The 15,712-nt window shown below is 45.5% G+C and overlaps 1 protein-coding gene across 3 annotated transcripts in view; it reads left to right on the forward strand.

The window, feature by feature from the left end:
• Window positions 1–15,712, forward strand: part of LOC123363951 (mitogen-activated protein kinase kinase kinase 3-like) — a 114,388-nt gene that overhangs the window by 10,762 nt on the left and 87,914 nt on the right. The gene's annotated exons all lie outside the window — the stretch shown is intronic.

Here is a 15,712-nt window from a genome sequence, read left to right on the forward strand (position 1 = left end):
GAAAACAGAAGGAAATTCAGTAAGGACAAATGCCAAGTACTCGGCTTAGGAAAGAACAATCAGTTAAGACAAAATGGGAAATGGCTGTCTAGGAAGCAGTGCTGCAGAAAGGGATTGGGGGGTTATAGTGGATCACAAACTAAATATGAGTCGAGTGTAACACCACTGGGGGAAAAAAAAAAAGCAAACCTAATTCTTGGATGTATTAGCAGGAGTGTTGTAAGCATAGGTGCCAAAAATGGTGGGTGCTTTTAGCACCTCCACCCCCAGTGCCTCCTGCCTGCTGGCGGCCCCACTGATCAGCGTCTCCCCCTCTCTCGCAGCCCCTCCCACTGGCTGCAGATCAGCTGTTCTGCAGTGTGCAGGAGGTGCCCCGGAGGGGTGAGGGGAGAAGGCAGGAAGAGGCAGGGCAGAGCGGGGGCAAGAAGAGTCAGAGTGGGGATGGGAAGAGGTAGGGTGGAGGTGGGGGCTTGGGGGAAGGGGTAGATGCGGGGCAGGGCCTTAGGTGGAGACGGAGGGAGCACTCCCTGGCACATGAGAAAGTCGGCGCCTGTGGTTGTAAGCAAGACACGAGAAGTCATTCTTCCACTCTACTCTGTGCTGATTAGGTCTCAGCTGGAGTATTGTGTCCAACTCTGAGTGTCACATTTCAGGAAAGATGTGGACAAATTGGAGAAAGTCCAAAGAAGAGCAACAAAAATGTTTAAAAGTCTAGGAAACATGATATATGAGGGAAGGCTGAACAAATTGGGTTTGTTTAGTCTGAAGAAGAGAAGACTGAGCAGGGACATAACAGTTTTCAAGTACATAAAAGGTTCTTACGAGGAGGGAGAAAAATTATTCTTCTTAACCTCAGAGGATAGGGCAAGAAGCAATGAGTTTAAATTGCAGCAGGGGCAGTTTAGGTTGGACATTAGGAAAAACTTGATAACTGCCAGGGTGGTTAAGCACTGGAATAAATTGCCTAGGGAGGTTGTGGAATCTCCATCACTGGAGATTTTTAAGAGCAGTTTAGACAAATGCCTGCCAGGGATGGTCTAGGTAATATTTAGCTGTGCCAGGGAGTGGATTAGATGACCTCTCAAGGTCCCTTCCAGTCCTATGATTCTGTGATTATCTATGATTATGAAGGGGCAGGCAATTCTAGGTAGGTAGAGTGCAATTGGGATGTATCCAGAACATTGGGTTTAGCGCTCCTGTCTCTTGCTGGAGATTGAAAAGCGGTGGCAGCATTTAAACCATGCTTGAGGTAGGGCTTGTAAAGATCCATGTATGTGGCAACACTAGCTGGCGTCAAACACTTAATTGGCGTTGATGGAAATCTTCTGTGCGTGTATTCTGCTAGCCCTTTGTCTGTGACTAAACATCCCAGGTCTGACTGGTAGAAACATGCCCAATGTGTTGGTGAAACTCTGGTTCTCCACTGAGTACAGGAGATCCTTCGTGGACCAGCAGCAACGCAGCATGGTGACTGGCCAACCAGCAGGCAAGGAGTTAACAGCGAACAATGTTACTGAACGGGTTTATATTTACTTCCTTGTGATCCTAAAGATGAGATAATTTCGAAATCTGACAGCATTGGCCAGCAAAGAATGAGGCTTCCTTTTCATGCTTATGTCCATATCCTGCAAGACAGGAACTTATCTCAGCCTAGGCAGTGAGTGGAAAGCAAAACTTTTATACTTTAAGAACTGGCAGGGCCAGATTCTTAGCTGGTGTGAATTGGTATAGTCCATTCAAGACACTGGTACTATATTCACTTACATCAGCCGGATCTGGGTCTGAAGATGTTGCCTTAAAATACACTGCTCAAGAAGAACACTTAAGAACATAAAGCTGTCTTTTTAAATCCCCCAAATTGCTTTTTAAGCTGATGGTTTTTCATGGCTGCCCCCAAATATATATATATGAAAAATACGAGGATCTCAGTGATTTACAAATCCTGTTGAATTAAGCCTCCCAATAACCTAGTGAAGGAAAGAAGTAAAATCTTGTTTGGCTGTTCTTCATTTGTATTGCAGTTGCACCTACCAGCCCTAGCCACGACTAAGACCCTGTTGTGCTAGGTGCAGCACAAACATGGTACAGAAAGAGGGTCTCTGCCTCAAGGAATTTACAATCCAAGCTGTTCTTGTGTTGTTCCAATCCTGGGAATATTTTCACCAGTTAAAAGCATTTTAAGTGCTATATTTGTGCTCTGAGCACCCAAGCTGGCTTGCTGCTTGAAAGCTGTGGAGTCTGATGTCGCATACACTGGTGTTAATACAGAGTAACGCCAGTGAAGTCAGAGTTACAATGGCATGGTGTGCTGCAGCCCTTTGCATCACCCATGTGACTAACCCTGTTGGGCTAGACCCTGAGCTGTGGCTGAGGAGAAAGAGGTGGATAGGGTTGCAAAAGTGGCTTCAAGCCATCTGTGTTCTCGCCCAATTCAGTGTAGTGCAGCCCCAGGGCCCAGATCCTGTCTATTCTGTTCTGGCTTTTACTGGGTTATGAAGAGCATATATCTGAGTGCTTCATGCCAGCAGCCTCTGGTCCCAGTGGGCCATCCTGGCAGCCCGAGATCACTAAGACGCAGGGATATCCCAGCCACACGCCCTTGCTTTGGCCATGCTGAGTGCAGGGAGCGGATCAGTGTAGTAGCTCTGTGCCACCCAAAGTTCTGATCTAGAGCCCTGCAGCGGAACCAGGAACCCATGAGTCCCACAGGACCCACTGCCATAATAGCAGGAGCAGGTGAAATGTACTTTGCAGGCGGGAATAGATGGGCCAAAAAAACCCAACCCAGACTGCAGTAATTTGCGGGAAAACACTAAATCTCTCGTCAGTTTGTCTTAAATAGAATTTCAGCAATGGAAAGCAAGTTTCCCCCCCCCCCCCTTTTTTTTAAAATAAACATTTTAATACTTAAACTTGAGTGAGGATAGAAAGAGATTTGATGTTTTATAACAGGAGTTAAAGTATTTTTTTACATGGTTGAAGCAAGATTTGTTTTATTCTTTGAGTGGTAAAAATTCTATGTTTTTTTTAAAAATAATAATAATATGCCAATGGTTTGGTTTTGTTTTTTAGTAGCATGGGGGAATCTGTCTCTCTTGTGGTATCTAAGGCTTTTGCAGGTGGGAGCAAGATAAAAGCGCAAGAAATAATGCGGGAACAGGTGGGAGTGGGATTAAAAAAATAGTCAAGCTCAGCGCTCTAGTCGAATCCTGCGATGGCCGGGTAAGCCAGTGCTTTGCACTGGTAGTGCAACACAGAGCTGCTCTAATCCAGCCCATTGGGTTTCATTCAATTTCACCTACATTGAAATCGATATGCCTGATTCTCCACTGCCCCAGCATCCTGCATAGTTATTTACACCTGGACAAAGTAGGTGCAGACCACTTATCTAATCAGAAGGGTGATTGTTTTACACCCACTGTACCTAGATGTAAATGACCTACTCAAAGGGCAGGGGAAATGGAGAATCAAGGCTGTAGAACTTAAAACAGCCAGGAAATAAATACAACCTCCCATGTTAATGGCACTCATAGGTAATTCGGTTTGAGGCAAAGTTCTCCTTTTTTAGAGTCTTAAAAAACCTACTGGAAAGTACATAATAATCTGAAAATCCCAACTCCTGCAAACCTTATTCAAATGAGTAGTTTTTACTAGGGTGGCTACTTATATGAGCAAAGTTGAAAGGATCAGGGTCTTTTAAGCATTAAAAAAAATACACAAAACAGCAGCCAGTCCCATTCTAGATACGCATTGTACTGAATTGAGTAGGTTTGGTGTCTGTGTAGCCACTGCTGGACCGACTCAGAAATACTCAACCGTGTGCTGTAGGTGATCTGTGGCTAGCCACTAAAGCAGATTCTTAAGGGATTCAGTCCTGTGCTTTTTGAGGCTGTTCTATTGCTTCTGCCGCTGTGAAGTTGTGAGTGGCCATGGCTTGCAGCAAATTAACAATAGTGAAGACCACAGATATTTTGTCATATAAATGGATTAAACTGAATACGTGTCATGCAGGCTGAAAAGCACACCCGGGGTCTCCCTGCTTGCCAATCAGAGAGGACCATGTCTCTCTCACTAACTCCAGTTCTGCTCAGCAATCCTACTCCTCTTTCCAGCAGTGGATCTCCCTATTGTACCGTCCCCGATCCTGCAATCCTTGCACGCTCGGAACTCCCACTGACTTCAGCGGGAATGAAGGTTGTGCACGCCTTAGCATATGGCTTCTTTACCATTCTAGGAGTAAACTAATTTTGATGAAGTAGGTGGCTTTAAAAAATAGAAAGCCTTTTAGTAGTGAAGGGTCAGCTAAAGCTAACTACCCATGTGCGTGGCTGTCCCAGATTCCCTTTGCTGTGATCTGTGATGATGGTATATGAAGGCTCTCAAAGGACATGGTGGAAAGGTGCTAGTGGAAAAGCTGTTGCTATGACGAATGACTCAGTGCTGGAATTTGAACTGTCAACTTCAAAACTATGAACACTACCTCATTTATTCCTTTGCTTAGAATGCTGAACTGCTGTAGTGCCTCTTGTTTTAATTTCTCCTCCTTTCTGACTTTACCAAAAAAAATAAATTGTAATTCCACAGTCTGAGCTGGCTCCAGCAAGGTGCCGAAAACCCTCACTTCCCATGGACATCAGTGATGCTTGTGTGTGCTCAGCACCATGCAGGACTGAACTCACTAACATGATTCAGGAAAGAACTTGGGCGTATGCCGAACTCCCACAATCGGACTTATTTGCGTGCCTAAACTTAAACACTTGCTTATGTGCATTCCTGCATCAGGATTGTCCATTGGGTTTTGCACTAGTGTAGCCCAATTAGTTTACACCAGAGTGAGTGAGATTAAACGTGAGCTTAAAAGCCTTGCCTGCAGTATAGATGGTAATCAGTGACATAAGCAAGCGATAGTTTTATACTGATTGTTCAACCGCTGACCGTGTGTGCCCACACGGGTGATGCTGAACCAATTGAAGGGCTCATTTTGCGTTGCATGCACTTCGAGGCACAGTTTAATCTTGGCTGTGTCTGTTATATAACTTCCTGGAACCTTGAAAATAGTATTGAATAATGCTTAGAATTGTACATCGTCAAAGCACAGTACGAAGAGTAACTGACCAATTCTCACCTCTCTCTAATAAGTGGCCTAGTTTTTCAGAGATGCGAAGTACCTGCTGCTCTCATTGACTTCACTAATGGGACTTGTGGTTGCTGTTCAGCTCCTCTGAAAATCAAGGACTCTCTCCTTCGATTACAATGGGCATTGGATCAAGGTCTTACTGAGGTGTCCAAACATGTCTGACTCTCTCGGCAGCCTGACAACACATGGCCTTAGTATCTCTGAATGATGGCACTTCTAGGGCATATGTAAACACAAACCTCCATGTCTTTTGTCCTCGGAAAAGGTCTATAAAGTGTTTGTGATGGGTTTCCCTCCCTCCCCTGCCCACCCGATTTCTGAGCTATGTTGGCATTCGCGTCCCAGAGGAGCATTCAGCATGTAGCCAGCACATTGCACGGCTTCCTGTGTTTGTGTGGGCAGCCTGCCAGAAAGCAGGGGCATTCTCTGCTGGCGCTGGAGCTGGCGCTGGTGTTGCAGAAGAAAATGGAAATCTTGGTGCCATTCATCCCTGGGGTTAGTGAGACACTTTCCGGAGTGTCTTGATTATTTAATACCCTTTGTTTGCTGCCAGCGCTTTAAATCAAGCCCTTGGAGTGTAGTTTCCCCACCATATATCCTTGGTGTCTCAGTGCAGGACGCCAGTCCCCAGAAGGGAGTAGCCATGATCTCCTTGGGTCCTCTTTGTCTGCTGAAGGAAACGGCTCTCTTTCCTTCTCCGAATCAGATTGTCCCCAAGTACTTAGCCAGCAAACAGGGAGAGGGAGCATTCCGAGTGGTTAAAGCACAGGACCGGGAGCCAGGTGATTGCTAAAGGATGGTTGGATTTGTAGTTAAGGCCCTGGTTTGGGATATCTAGCTGTGGGACATACATGGCTCCCATGATTGTAATATCTGAGCACCTCCCACTCTTGAATATATTGATCCTCACTGCACCCTTATGAGGCAGGGTAGTGCTGTCACCACCATCGTACAGATGAGGACCTGAGGCACACAGTGGTTGTGACTTGCCTAAATCACACGGGAAGTCTGTGGCAGAACAGAGAGTTGAACCTAGGTCTCCTGAGTCTGCTAACCACAGGACCATCCTTCCTTTACAGGAGAGCTAGGTTCTGTTCTGCACCTCTAGTGCGGTGTCCTTGGGCAAACCGTTTTTTAATCTACCCTGTTCCTAAATTGCCTGGCTGGAGAATGGAGATAATAATACTCCTTCCATCACAGGGCTTTTGTGAGAATAAATTCATTGATGCTGCTGTGGTGCTTAGATACTACTTCAGTAGATCTGCTACCCCAGAGAAGTGTGGTCAGTAGACGGGCTCAGTTTTTATTTGTGGCTGTGATATGGATTCACTGTCTGACTTCAGGCAAGTCCCTTAATCCCGCTGGGCATCAGTGTCCCCCATCGTTAAAGTGGGGCTAACAGTCCTTGCGCCCTTTTATCAGAACACAGAGATATCTGGATGAAATGTGCCATGTATTATCTGTGTTCTGTTCCTGCCATTGCCACGGATTGCCCAGATGGCCTTGCGTGAGTCACAGGCCGTTGTTTTCAAAAGCAGCTCCTGATTTTGGGTGCCTGAATTTTTCGCATGCTCTGCTTGAGACTCTTCTGGTCAAAATGCCGAGTGCTTACAACTTTTGCTGAAGTTAGTGGGACCTGTGGGGTTGAGTGGCTCTGACAAGCAGTCCCTAGGGATTCTCCAGTCAGGCAGTCAAAAATGGATGCAACCCAAATGCCTACTCACTTCTGGGCTTCTCTCTGCTTGTTTGCTCATCTGTAAAATGGAGCGCACAATCCCCATAGGAATGTTAGGAGGCTTCTTTCATTCATATTTGTAAAGCAAAGCATCTTGAGACGGATGGCAATGGACAGTGTGATGATTGCTAGACTAGGTTACCTGTCCTCCCTAGAGTTTCAAAGCATCTCCTTAGGTAAAACTACCATGGACACTGATAGTTCCCATTAGTGTCTGGTATGGTTGGGTGCTTGGTATGGCCACTTCTGGGACATGTGTTGCCTCCTTGGCCTGTAACCTTCCATTCTGATAGACCATTGGGGTACGTACAGTACTGGGTCATAGCATGTTCTTTTCTCTTCGTAACTTGTAGACCACACTGAAATAATGTGCTGTACATGTCTATTGGGTCATGTAGCATGTCCCACAGTTCCATCCAGGCTTGTTGGTTAATCATTTACGGCATATTTTTGGTATGTTTGTTCATATACCAAAAGCAAACTGATACTCTGAGACTGAATGGTGTTAGTTTTAGGTCAAGAGGAGAACAAAAAATAGTCTTGATGAAAGAGCAGAATCTGTGTGTCTTCGATAGTAATCTGTGATGGGATGAGCACGCAGCCTAGCTGTCCATCTCAGCTGATAGCAGAATACTTAGTAGCATTGCCAGGTGTCCGGTTTAACATCCAGTCGAAAAGGGACTCTGGTAGCTCTGGTCAGCACCGCTGACTGGGCCGTTAAAAGTCCGGTTGGCGGGGGGCCTGGCAGGCTCCCTACCCGGCTCCCTTGGGCTCACCAGAAACAGAAACATGTCCCTCAGCTCCTAGGTGCAGGGGCAGCCACGTAAGCTCTGTGCGCTGCCTCCGCCCCAAGCCCCAGCTCCGCAGCTCCCATTGGCTGGAAACCGTGGCCAATGGGAGCTGCGGGAACGGTGCCTGTGGGCAGAGGTAGTGCGTAGAACCGCCTGGCCATGCATCTGCCTAGGAGCCGAGGGACATGTCGCCACTTCCAGGGAGCTGCCCAAGGTGAGCGCTGCCAGATGCCTGCATCCTGAACCTCCTCCCAACCCCCCTGCCCCAGCTCGGAAGCCCCTCCCACACGAACTCCTTGGCTTCAGCCTGGAACTCTCTTCTGCACCCCAAACCCCTCATTCTTGGCCACACCCCAGAGCCCACACCCAAAGCCCGTATCCTCGCCCATGAGCGACTGAGTGAGGGTGGAGGAGAGCAAGTGACGGAGGGAGGATGGAGTGACCGGGAGTGGGGCCTTGGGGAAGGGGTGGGGGCAGGGGGCGGGGCAAGGGTGTTTGGGTTTCTGCAGTTAGAAAGTCGGCAACCCTAATACTTTGAGATTTAAAGATGTAGCATGCAAGAACAGAGTCCTACGAGCAAAACACACCACATTTTTACCTTGGGCATTTAACAAATGATTTTTCTCTCATTTACTTTAATGTAAATCTGGATTAACTCCGCTACAGTTGATATTGCAAACACTAGAAGAATCGTGCCCATTCTTCGGTCATTATCTGTTGATCAGCATCTCTGTCTTGAAGTGTTTTTCCTTCTTTTGCCAGAAGGAATTAAAAAAAAAAAAATCCATCTGACTCATGTCGGTGTCTTTTTTAAAGTGTGCTGAACAAGATGCAGTCGCTAACAGTCTGACCTGTTTGACTTCGCCAGTCAATTAGAAAGGTACATGGTGATCAGCCCAATCTGAACAGACTAGGGAACTGGAACTGTAGCTCACTAAAAAGGTTGCTGTTGTTATAAGATACAAAATGGGATGCCACCAAGAGGGACTATTGATCCAGGGGGAGGAGGGTGTTGATGAAGGATGACTGTGTTAAAAAAGGATGGTGGCTGGCCTGAGAAATCGCTTGCAATATTTGAGCTTTTCCTCCAAGTGCTGTCAGCAAGACACTGAAGAAGGGAAGCGAAAGTGGGTCAGTTAACAAACACACGGATCTTGTGAGATAGCAAACAACTTTCGGTATCTGATGTTAACTGAGAGCAACTACTGCTGAGGCCATATTGTTTCTTTGTTGCCAAGTGCCTCTTGTCTTTAATGAGGATTGTGACCCCCCAGCTCTCCACCCAGCACACAAACAGGTTTCAGGGAGTCACCCTCACCCCTCTTTTCCTTATGGCTAGATGTGGGGGGAGGCAGGTCTTGAACTTTTTGGACTCAAAACTCTTCTGTTGTAACGTAGGGTCGCTGTGTGGAAACGGCTGAGACCCACTGACCTAAGTTATAAGCTCTTCAGGGCGGAGATAGTGTTTGTACATCATCTAGTTACAACGGGGGCCCGATCCGTGACTGTGGGACTTTTAGGAGCTATTGAAGAAATAATAAGACCACTTTGGAATTTCAGCAAGTGCAAACTGTAGCTTTCCACGTTCATAGCAGAGTTCATCCCCCACAGCCACATTACACCCGTGTTCTGGGTGTTCCTGGAGCCTGATCCCGTTCAGGTCTATGGGAGTCTTTCCACTATTTTCAGCAAGTATTAAATGAAGCTCATAAAGCCTCATATTGCTTGGATGTAGCGTTCTCAGAGACCAGGCTGAGATGATCAAAGCTGGGTAGGGGATTTGGATGCCTACTTCCCATTAATTTCATTGGGAGTTGGGCATCAAAATCCCTTTGACAAGCTCAGCTCACAGGCCTGATTCTGTATTCTGTTACATCAGGTTGGTGCTGTTTTGGAGGCAGTGGAATTACAACAGCATAGAACTGGTGCCCTAAAGTAGAGATGCAGCCCTAACACTCACTCACTCACCATTTCTGGCCCCCATGAGAAATAAAAGTTGAGAGTTGCTCTCACTGACATGTCTTTGTCCGTGTCAGGTCAAAAAAAGTCTTTTGAAAGGATACAAAAAGCTTTGTGGGGACACTTTTTTGCATCATGAAAAATTTAAATTCAGAATGGGAATTTTAGTGTGTAGGTTGTTGTGTGTATTTTTTTTTAAGTGCCTACCTCTCCTTTTCCTGTGGAGAACAAGGGTTAGAAAGGGAAGGAAAACAATTCCTGAAAGACACCCCTCCCCCTCCAAAAAAAAAATTCAAATTGAAATGAATAAATCTTGTTTTGATTTTAAAAAAATAATCCTGAAAAGTGGTTTTGTTTTTGTTTGTTTTTAATGGGGAGAGGGAGAGGACAACTCCCCCCACGACAGTATATTTTTTCAGTCAGCCTTAGCTGGAAGTGCCTCCATTAAAATCAGTGGGGATGCTCTCGATTTCCACTGGTGTACCTCACATCTGCACTGTGACCCTTCTGTGCCATCTACACAAATACTCATCTGAGGGCACAATCTGGCCCTATGTGAAAGCAAAAAACCAAAACCCGAGCAGCATTCTTCATCGGCATTAGGCTTTCCTCCTGAGAAGAGAAGTTCCCTTTATGAGCCAATCACAGATCTTCCAGATCCTCAGCTGGTGTAGACAGACTGAACTCCATTGATGTCAAAGGAGCTGTGCCAGGTTACACCTGAGGATCTGGTTCACTTATACCTAGTCCCTTTAATGCCTGATAGAAAGCAGCATTTAAAGTTTGTGTAACTGAGCTGCTTTTTAGAAGCAGCCTTTTTATGAGTCCCACTTAAAAAGTGTATAATTAGTTCAGTTTGGTTGGCCATTCAGGGTAGCCAACAAACTAAAGAACACTGAGAACTAAACTGTACGTTATGGAAGGTATAATGCAAGCAAAAAGCCCAGCGTGTGTCAGACCTGTGGCCTGAAACGTCACTTGCCTTCGTTTATTTGTACCTTCTTGTTTTCCAGTTGCCTTGACCTGAGAGGTCCCTTGAATTTTTCAGTCCTGATAAATCTAGAGACGGGGTCTGCCTTTTGTTTTGTATGGCTCACGTTTCCAGAAATAGCTGATCTCTGTGGAACCGCAAGAGCTGTCTCATACACTAGCGTGTGTATTTTCATAACTATTCCATCAAAGTTAATGGAGTTACACTAGCGTAAGAGGAAATTCAGGCTGAGCATAATTTATTGGAACAGTTTCTACTACTTCTCTTTTAAATATACACGCAAGGGAGTGGATTTTAAGTCATGTCTTTATCCAAGTCATTGGAAGGTGATAGGATGTCCTTTTTTTACGGTTGCCTGTTAAAGCTCTCACTTTATGCTCATAGTGTGAAGTAGTCAGCAGGGTGATTTATGTACTGGGTTTCTCTGTTTGAGTCACTGAAGCCATAGCTTTGATTTCTGGTAGGGTTGCATCATTCTTTGGAGGTAGATGGAGTCCCATGCAGTTGCAATGTGTGTGTCATTTGAAACACGTCATTTTTAAAACAGCATCAGTGCATCCAAAGTAGCCCATTTGAAATTATGTCGTGTGTACTTCCACGGAGCGAAGAGTTTGCATGGTTAAATACAAGCAAGCAGGCTGCCCTGGTGCAAGCAGGCTGCATGTGTATTGCTTAGCAACCTGATCTGTGAGCCCAACTAAAGAGCTTTATCTTGTAACCCTGAGTCATGCAAATAATTCTTACTTGTGTGAATCCCACAGAGTCAGTGGGTTTGCTCATGAGAGTCAGGCTTGTAAGACTGGGCTCAATTTGCATGCAAATGTTCAAAATGTTGAAGAAAACACAGACCTACAACCCCCAAAAGCCCATAACTCCATGCTCAAAAATACAGGTGCATCATTTTGGGCTCGCCCATCTGGAAGCTGCTTTGGAAAACATGAGCAGCATGTTCCATGAGTGTAGGAATTTGCACCAGTGATCTTTGCCAAAATGTATTCCCTCCCTCCAGTGTAGCACAGCCTGCTGTGCTCTGGGCTGCTGCCCTCCACCCCAGAGACGGCTGCATTTACATGAGGCTGTGTGCACTGTAGCTTGTAGAACAAAACTAGAATGTTATAGGTACCTGGCTGGAAAGAAGATATAAATTATTAACAGGGAGGGTAATGAACCACTAGAACAATTTACAAGGGTTGTGGTGGATTCACCATCCCGGGCAATTTTAAAATCAAGATTGGATGTTTTTCCAGAAGATCTGCTCTAGGAAACTTTCAGGGAAGTTCTCTGGCCTGTGTTACACAGGAGGTCAGACTAGATGAGTGCACTGGTCCCTTCGGGCCTTGGAGTCTGTGAAACCTGCAGTATTGTTATACTTTTCATTGTTTGACTTTCTTTCAAGCCAGTCCTGCAGGTTGGATAAATATACGTACATGTTGTAGGATTTTAAAGTTAGCACCATTGCTCCATTCATTGCTGCTGTTTTGAATCCTGCCCCAGCCCTGGCCCCCAAAGCTTGTGAAAATAACATTTACAATAATATTTTTAACAGTTCCGTAGTATACAAAACTCCAGCATCCTGGCAGGTCGCCCGGAAACTTGTGGAAAGTTAATGCTGTTGACTCTTTAAAAGGGGTGAGTTTTTTCCGCTTGACTCCTTTTGCATGTTAAGCTCTCCAGGCCCAATACGTTGCTCCCTGCTGCTTGGAAAACAAGGAAAGTCCCAATTTTAGCAAGGTTAGTTAGGGTGGTTTTCTAACTAAGCCACATTTCGGGGGGACCAGAGATTTCTATGTTGGTTAATTACACCGTCTCAGCGTATGCACTGGCTAAGATCAGCCTGGAAAAAGATGGTGAAGCCCCCTCATGGAAATCTGTGGCCTGCATTCAGTGGTGCAGTAAATAATGATTTGTGTAGGTTGAGGCCTCGGTGTACTTGGTGCATGCCCCATCCCCCAAGAAAAGATGGTCCCAGCCCTGAAGAGCTGCTGATCTAAATAAACAAGGGTGAGTGGGGAAGTGTTGGTCAGATAGATGCAAGTGGCACGCCATTGCCACACGCACTAGTTTGATGTAGGGGCCTGATTCTGTAGTATACAGAGTGCCGCCTTTTCCCGTTGGCCTCAGTGGAAATTGATGGTGCTTGTCCCCTCGTAGGAGACATCCAGCCCCTTGCAAAGTCAAGCACTGGGCGTGCAAAATGGTCATGATTCTGATGTCAGCTATAGTGCAAATCCATAGTTGCTGCATCTAAGCCAGTGTACCACCATTGTGAAGTTATTTCTGGTTTACACTGAGAACTGAATCAGACCCTCCCATATTGCACCAGGGGCTGAAGAATGGTGGTTTATGACAACAGGGTCGCTGAAAAACTGGCCTTTCCCTGAGCTGGAGGAGGGCAGAGTTCACGCTGCTGTTGCTTTGGCAGGAGGCATTTCTCCAAGGCTGGGTTATAGGCCAGTGGTTTGTCAGGTGTGCTGTAATACAGAGATTTACAGTGCAGGCAGCATTCACTGGTTGTCAGAACAGTGAAGTGGGAGTCAGGATGCTCCCAGGTTACACAAATGCTCCCTGACTTTTTGTGTAACCTGCCAGTACTTGGAAGCTCTAAGGAGGGACTCGGGTGAGAGGTTTAGGGAAATGCTGTTACATTTCACTGAGATGCATTGGAATAGGAGAGATGTGTAAAAGGCCACTGTAAAATAGTAATATTGTGCTAAAAAACAGGGATCGGGCGCTCCGCAACTGGGACAGCTCGTATGTATTGCTGGGAGTCAGGCAAAAAAGCAGAATTTGCAATCCAGTTCCAAGGGCATCCATTTTCATAGTTAAAAAAAAATGTTGAAATAGAAAACATGAAACTCGTATATGTTTGCGTTGGTATTTACTCCACTGCACATGGATGCTGGCTTGTTATTGTAGGGTTGCTTGTGAGAAATAAACAGTGGGAGCTTGATGGTTTGTATTAGAGGAAAGACTATATAAAACATGCATGTAATTTCTCAGAGTGAAAGGTCACAGGATTACATTTTCAGGCATGCATCTGTATGAGTTACTTGCATGCGCGGGTGTTGTACAAATTGCATATTTGCATGGGCAGGTGTCCAGTTGTGTGTCTAGCTGCCCATTCAGACAGACGATAATGCTGTACATGCAATTGTGGTACTTGTGTGAACCAACTAGGTGCACAACTTCATTTCTGAAAGTGTGACATGGACTTTGCAAACAGAAGCAAAAAAGAAGTAGGTCAGTTTTTGCTCCTTTCCAGCTAAGAAGCGAATCCAGATCGCATTGAAGTCCGTTTGGGTCTTTCCCTTGAATTCAATGGGAGTTGGAGCAGGCCATAAGGCAGGTCCATTTATCTGAGACAAGTTCGTTATTCTCTGGTAGAGATATTACGCTTCTTCATGTCCCTCACTTACGTCTGTCTTGAAAGGTTATAGAACGTACAGTTCTCGATGGCTTTATAATCTCGGTTAAACAGGGCTGTTGCTCAGATAGGAAGCAACAACAGCAAAGGAATAACACATGTAGTGACACATGTAAATTTCAGAGTATTTTGCTGGGTTCTTATCTGTCTCCCTTCCTGCTTGTTTCTCTCCAAATAGGTTGGGTAAATATCCTAGTGCTTGGCAGCATGAAGGTCCAAAGACTCAGATGTTTTTGAACGAATTATTTTTAGGTCAGATCTTGAAGTCACTCCTGTATCTTCCGTGGTTCTTTTAGGAGTGGTGATTTTTATAGCTCTTTTTAATCAACTTGATGCTCTGGGAGCTTTCAAAGCTCCTTTGAGTTACTGGTGGAGCATCTTTCCTAATAGATGATGCATAAGGATCCAAAATAATTGTCTGTTGCCCGGCACCCAAACCTCCCATTGACTCTAATGGAAGTCAAGTATCAGAGGGGTAGCCGTGTTAGTCTGGATCTGTAAAAGCAGCAAAGAGTCCTGTGGCACCTTATAGACTAACAGACGTTTGGGAGCATGAGCTTTCGTGGGTGGATACCCGCTTCGTCGGATCTGACAAAGCAGGTATTCACCCACAAAAGCTCACGCTCCGATATGTCTGTTAGTCTATAAGGTGCCACAGGACTCTTTGCTGGTTTTAATGGAAATGTTGTCTGTGCAAGGACTGCAGGATCAGACCCCTGGAACAAAAAACCTCTTCTGTATATTTAGTGAGATGCTGATTAAATGGAAGTCTCTCTTGCATATTTTATCAAACTATCAAGGGCTAAAGCCTCTGGCCAAGATTTTTTTAATTTAAGAAATAGGTACCTCAGGTTATGTCCCTAAATCCAGCAGCTCCCAGTGAAGTTTGGGTATGTATCAGTTGACTTCAGTGGGAGCTACCTGGGTGCTAAGTGCATCTAAAAATTAGGTGAGTAAATGGTGTCTATGGACTTAAAAGCATGGCTTTAGACACCTATGTACCTGATCTACTTCCACTTGGTCTGTAGGAAGTTTGCTGTTGCCATAAACTGGAGCAGAATTTTGCCCTATGGGTTCAGTCTTGCCCTCTGTAAAATTCTCAGGGCTTACTACTGTGAACAGAGATCGTCCTGTGCATTTGTTCCAGCTCTGACCAAATGCTACATGCTGGATTTAAAAAACATCAAGCTCAGTATTTGCCTGAGAGGGTTTGGGGACAACTGGAGATGGGTGGAGAGACATATTAGGAGAGATATTGGGAGAGGGAGTCTGGGACTGCTTTTAAAAGGGTGTGTTCTCTCTGGCACAATTTCCCTCCACATACAATCAGCCGCTCATATCCTGGCTTCCCCCTACGAGGAGGCAGCTGTAATAGGGGAAGATGGTCCAGTGGTTAAGCCAATAGGCTAGGACCTGGGAGACCTGAGTCCAATTCCCTGCTCTGTCATAGAGTCCTTCCCAGTCATTTAGTCTCAGTGTCTCTCAGACGCATGTACCTCACAGGGATGTTGTGGGGATAACTACATTAAATATGGCGAGGTGCTCTTTTGCAACAATAGGTACAATAGATAGGTAGTCTACACTCGGTGGAAGAGGGTTGCTTTGAGGCCTGTGGATGAGAAGTATGTTACAAAGTAGGTAGGTATCATTATGCCCATTTTACAGATGGGGAAAT

Source organism: Mauremys mutica, chromosome 2, assembly GCF_020497125.1.
Source record: "Mauremys mutica isolate MM-2020 ecotype Southern chromosome 2, ASM2049712v1, whole genome shotgun sequence".
Classification (NCBI taxonomy): Eukaryota; Metazoa; Chordata; order Testudines; family Geoemydidae; genus Mauremys; species Mauremys mutica.